At 37.0% G+C, this 6495-nt stretch overlaps 1 protein-coding gene across 1 annotated transcript in view; it reads right to left on the reverse strand.

The window, feature by feature from the left end:
* Positions 1-6495, reverse strand: part of CDIN1 (CDAN1 interacting nuclease 1) — a 217189-nt gene that overhangs the window by 118786 nt on the left and 91908 nt on the right. The gene's annotated exons all lie outside the window — the stretch shown is intronic.

A 6495-nucleotide genomic window follows, 5' to 3' on the forward strand; every position in this document is an offset into this window, starting at 1 on the left:
CTGAGCCTGCGCGTCCGGAGCCTGTGCTCCGCAAGAGGAGAGGCCACAACAGTGAGAGGCCCGCATACCGCAAAAAAAAAAAAAAAAAAAAAACTTTCAGCCGAGAAAGCATCTCTGAATTCTAAACCTTTCTGAAATAATTCTCATCAACTGCCACGAAATGTTATGTCCATTTCACAGGTAAGGAAAGTAGGTAAAACTGACTGACAATAGAGCGAATCTTTTATTTTATTTTATTTTATTTTATTTTATTTTATTTTATTTTATTTTTGCAGTACGCGGGCCTCTCACTGCTGTGGCCTCTCCCGTTGCATAGCAACAGGCTCCGGACGCGCGCAGGCTCAGCGGCCATGGCTCACGGGCCCAGCCGCTCCGTGGCATGTGGGATCCTCCCGGACCGGGGCACAAACCCGTGTCCCCCGCATCGGCAGGCGGACTCTCAACCACTGCGCCACCAGGGAAGCCCTGAGCAAATCTTAAATAAGGGAAAATAATACACACACACACACACACACACACACACACACATTTATATTTATATATGAATTTTTGTCCCAAAACGTCTCATCACACCCAGTTGCAAATTAAATTGACCTTACCCCGGGGAACTGCAACAGAAGGGACTATGGGAGGCATCTTCCGAGGGATGCTATATCAGATCACACCCTTTGAAAAGTGAGGCAGGAGATCCTGGCCGCACTGTTTACTGTAGACATGCAGAAGCCATGGTGGCCAGAACTCCTCTTCCTCAGCATGCGAGGAAGGCAAGTCTCTAGATGGAAGCTAAGTCAGGTGTTGCTTAGGAACCAATTACTTCAAGTCCTCCAGTGGAATCATTCCCATTTACCAAAATAGCTTGGGGTCTGGTCCCTACAAGCACAAACTAAAATGCATACTGGATAATTATCTAGTTAAACAGAATGAACACAGACCACAGACCTATGTCATTCAGGTTCTGAGAAAATTTTTGGCTTAACATATTTTTTTAGATTATGATGTTCTTTATCAAGTTCAGTACCATAAGAACACTGACAGGTATGATAAATGTTAGCAAATTCTGTGGAAGGAAATAAGGAAATGACGTCTTTCTCACTTAAGCATAGTATGGAGTGCACAAAGAAAAAATGAACTGCAATAATTTTAATTATTTCCTATTCTTAGTTCCATAACTGCATGTTTATAGCAATGTTATATAGTTAATAGCCATTTATAAACGTGTTTGCACTGCAAGTGGAGAGGCCATATTTGGAGTCTCAAAAAAGATCATCATCACTGGAGGAATCCTATCCAGCCCTATCCCTATACCCAGCTCTGCAACCTGGCAAATTATCGAGCCTCTCAAATTCGGTTTCTTCCTCTGTAGAAAGTGATAATGTTATCTGACATAACTACCTTTAAGGGTTCTTACATGAGTCCCTAGAGAAAACAGCTACAACAGCTTTTTTGTTATTTATTTTGTTAAAGTTTAAGTAATAATAAGAAACAAATCAGCCTTAGGCATTTGCCTCATGTAAGCTTAAGTTAGAATCAATTATTTTGGAAAGACATTACCATGGATAAGTGGAACAAACATTGGGAATATGAAGCAGAAAACTGTCTTATTATAAAAGAATAGATTATTCCAACAATAGTGTTAAATAGACAGTAAAGTACCTGGTAAACTCACTCTGTTTTCCCAACTTAATTCTAAGGCCAGGCCAGTAGGAGGGGAACAAAGCAATCGAACATACACTGGGTCACCTTCCCTGAGGGACTGCTCTCTCTCTGGTCTGCCACTCAGTCACCGGATAGTAATGGCAGACACATTTCCTTTATGGTACCCATGATGCTATCAGTGTCTCGAGGGAATAAAAGCACCTTCTCCACATGCACCTGGTCATTGCTAAGTTGTTACACTGCTAACTTTCATACCCATGTGAGAAGAAGATGACTAAATGACCAGACAGTATACCCAAAAGTGCTATTCTAGGGAAAATTACTGACCTCATACCGAACTATATGCAAACTCATTGCTAAAATCATAAAACAAAGGCCCTTTTTAAAAAAGAAGAGGGGCAATAGCCTAGGACAGAAAAAAATTAGGTCATTTATTTTATGAGGGAAGAAAGGGAAATATTTATTAAATATTAAAGGAAAAAGAAACTGATGACATCATAGTTTTCCTCACAATATACATTTTAGAACAGTGTGCTTACCAGAATTAAGAATCACAGCCAAAAAAAAATAGTTTGAATATATTGAATAGAACACTATTCAAGTCAAAGGAAGCTTGCGAGAGGAAGTCAGTGATTTTAAATTGAATAGTAAAAACTATATATATATTGTATATATCTCAGGTCTACATCTCAGATCAAGCCAGAGTGCAAGCATACATTTACACACATACTCTGAAGCTTAGGAAATGCCAAAGGGAGGAATAATAACATCAACCAGATAAGGAAAGGCAATTGGACAATCTTGGGACGGCTGGGGATAGGAACCCTCACGGAAGCCTATGCCTTTCACAGAAGCTGTCCCTAGGCCAGCCATGACATCTGTCCAATGTACATCCATCTATTTTGACCACAGGTAGACAGGAGTTTTGTTCTCCCTAACCTTTGCTAGAGGTATTCATTCTGTTGATTTCACAATTTAACGCTGTCACTGCTTCAACTGCTGGGATTTCAACTATCTACCAAGCATGTGCAAAGCAAGAATGCATGAGTCACTTGAAGCAAGATGTACAAGAATAGGAGAGCTGGTATCTGTTAAAGCACGCTACACAGAAGACAGGCAATAGGCAATGCCTGGACTAAGGCATAGTGCCTAAATAAAGATTATGATCTTTTTATTGTGGAATAGTTCTAACATAAAGAAGGCAGGAGGCTAATATAATAAACATCCATGTCCCACCATTCTGATTTAGCTTCCGGATCGGCAATTAAATTAACTTTGGATAGCCTAAGATTAATTTGTGTAAACTTTTAAATTTATCAGTCTTGCTAGAGGTTGGTTTGTTTTATTAGTATTTTCAAGAAACCAAATTTGCGTTTTGCTTTCTCTCTATTCCTCCATTTCTTCAAGTTACATTGAATTTATCCTTTTGTGATCATTGTTTCCTGCTTTCTTCTTTGAGTTTGCTACACTTATCCTTTTACTAATTTGCTATGTTTATTAAATACATTTTTAATCTTTTAACATACTTTTTAAGGCTATAATTTTTCCTCTAAATTCTGCTTTAGCTACATGCCATAATTTTTGTTGTCATTTATAAATATTTTGTAGTTTCCATTATGAGTTAATCTTTGATTCATAAATTCTTTTAAACATTTCATTTTTTATACTTCCAATCTGATCAGATTGTGGTCAACGTATGTCATGTTTATTTTAATTTGGAAGTATGTGCTTGACTTCCTTTGTGTCTTTATATGGAACGTATTTTTATAAATGTTTTATATGTCTTAAAAATCACTGAAGTTCCTATTGAGGTACAGAGTTCAGGTATGTCTAGTATGTCAAGGTTTTTAATTGTATTATTCAAATCTTCTATATTCTTATTAATATTTTCCAAACTAGATATGAACTAATCTACTACTACTGTCAGTTTGTCAGTTTCTCCACATAATTCTATCAATGTTTGTTTTCTATATTAGGAGGCTATTTTGTTGGGTGTACAAACTCATTGTTTTACATATACTTTTTAGAAATTATGTCTTTTGGCATCAAGTCATAACCTTCTCAATCTCTTTTTTTGTGCTAAACATAACATTACCTAGTGGTAATACTGCTGCACCGCTTTTCTTTTGGATAATATCTGCCTGATATATCTGGTATTCCATTTCTTTACTTTAAACTTCATTTTATCATTAAGTCTTAGGCCTGACTCTTATTAATAACATTTAGCCAGATTTTCTAAAATCAAATTTGAAAAGCTTTGCTTTTTAAAAAGTGAGTTTAATCCACTTGCAACTGAGACATCTGGACTTATCTCTACCCTCTTGTTTCCCATGTTCTGGTAACCATTTTCTTCCCTTCTCCATTTCTCCTTTACTACCACCTCCTAGTTGATTAAATTTTCTTTATGCCCCCTCTCTCTCTTTATTCACTTGAATGTAATACACTTTGTATCTACTTCTTCAGTAGTCCTCTCAAAAAAATTTAAACAATATCTAATCTAATCATACCTCCTTTGTAATTCTGAGTATAAGTAATTTAGAATGCACTCACTCCAATCAGAAAGACCCCATTCCTCATCAGCCTCCATGTTATTGTGCCTATTATTTCTGTTCAACCATCTTGTTTGTAAACACAACTTCCTAGTTAGTCTTTGTGATGGTTAATTTTATATGTCAACTTGATCGGGCCACAGGGTGACACATTTGGTCAAACATTATTCTAGATGTTTGTAAGGGTGTTTCTGGATGAGATGCACATTTGAATTGGTAGACTGAGTAAAGCAGATTGCCTTCCCTAATGTGGTGGGCCTAATCCAATCAGCTGAAGGACTGACTAGAACAAAAAGACTGAGTAGAAGAGAATTCTTTCTGCCTAACTGCCTTTGACTTGGGACATTGGTATTTTCCTGCCTTTAGACTAGAACTAAAATATTGGTTCCTCCTGGGTCTCAAGGCTTCAGGCCTTTGGACTGGAACTAGGCCACTGGCATTGCCTCTCCTGTGTCTCCAGCTTGCAGACTAACTGTAGATATTGGGACTTATTAGCCTCTATTATCACGTGAACCAATTTCTTATAATCAATCTCTCTCTCTCTCTCTCTCTCCACACACACACACACACACACACACACACACACACACACACAGTCCTACTGGTTCTGTTTCTCTGGAGAATTTTCACTTATATAGTCTCTTTCCATTTTAAAAAACATTTTTTAAACATTCAATGCTTATTTAGATTTATCAACATGTTTGTCAATTTCCTTTTTCAGCATTGCTTCTTGAATTCCACATTCTACTTTTGGATTCAATATCCAAAAATTGGATATTGTTACTAAAGCACCTCATTTATTGGTTCTTTCAGCTGGGATCACTGAGTAGTAAATCATTTAGTTCTGCCTTGTCTGAAAATATCTCTACTTATTTCTCACTCTTGAATGATAATATAGCTGGGCACAGAATCACAGGCTAAGATTCAGCCCTTTGAAGATATGATTCCATTGTTTCTTGACATCTATTACAAATAAGAACTACTGTCAGTCTAATGGTAGTCCTTATATAGGTAATTTGTCTTTAATTTCTGGTTGCTTTTAGATTTTTTCTTTGATATTCAAGTTAAATCATTGTTCACCTGGGTATGGCTCTTTTTATTTAGCCTGCTTGGAATTAGCTATGTTTCACGAGTCTAAGGATAAAGGCCTTTAACCAGTTTGAAAGAAATGAGCCATTATAGCTTTGGTCTCCATTCTCTTTCTGGAACGCTTACATTAGACATCTTTTAGGTCTTATTTTATCTCCTACCCCTATAAAGTGTTTATATTTCCCTTCTCTTCATCTCTTGTGTTACACTAAAGTTACTTTCCTTAGATCCATCCTAGAATTCACTAACTTTTGTTCTAATCTAATTCTTCTAATTTTTATTTTTTTTGTTTAATCCAACACTTCACTCATCTAATGAGCTTTTAACCTCAATGACAATTATTTCATTTCTAAACGTTATTTTTGTATTTTTAAATGTGTTTTTCACACTATTTTCTATTCTTTCATTTTTCCAGTTATAGTCTTCCTTTTTTTTTTGGCTGCGTCAGGTCTTCGTTGTGGTGTGCGGGCTTCTCTCTAGTTGCAGCACATGGGTCTTCTCTCTCTGGTTGAGGCACACGAGCTCAGTTGTTGTGGCACGTGGGGCTCAGTTGCCCCGCGGCATGTGGGATCTTAGTTCCCCAACCAGGGATTGAACCCACATCCCCTTCATTGGAAGGAGGATTCTTTACCACTGGACTATCAGGGAAGTCCCTATAGTCCTTCTTTTTATTCAATCAGCTTATATATTAATTTTAGTTTATAAATGTCATCTTATAGATTAAATTTATAGTGACTTCATTTTCTCATCTCTAGTCCATAGTATACAATTTCTCTACCTATCTATTTATGTGCCTGCCTACCTACTTACCTACCTTCCCTATGGTGGTAGTTTCCTTACTTGCTTTGTAAATTTTTACTGTTAGCTTATTTTCAGAAAGAATTGTTTGACTTGCGCTGCAGAAATAACCATGACAAAGTAGTTTTATGTATACTTTTGCAGAGACTAGTTTTATTGTTAATTTCTTAGCTCAGGCTTCCTGCAGTAAGTAAGAATGCAAATCTGAACCTATACCCACAAATGGTGCTGACCTATTTCTAATTTCTCTCTCCTCTCCTAATACTCCACAACCCAAGTCCATATACAGTAAGCAAGCTTCCTTACATTTTCTCTAGGCACGTGGAGTTTCCTACTCCTTTTTTTCATGGTTTGGGCTATTTGTAGAAGCTCAAATCCAGCTCCTGGCTGCACATCTTTCCCT

Source organism: Lipotes vexillifer, unplaced genomic scaffold (assembly GCF_000442215.2).
Source record: "Lipotes vexillifer unplaced genomic scaffold, Lipotes_vexillifer_v1.1 scaffold164, whole genome shotgun sequence".
NCBI classification, from domain to species: domain Eukaryota; kingdom Metazoa; phylum Chordata; class Mammalia; order Artiodactyla; family Lipotidae; genus Lipotes; species Lipotes vexillifer.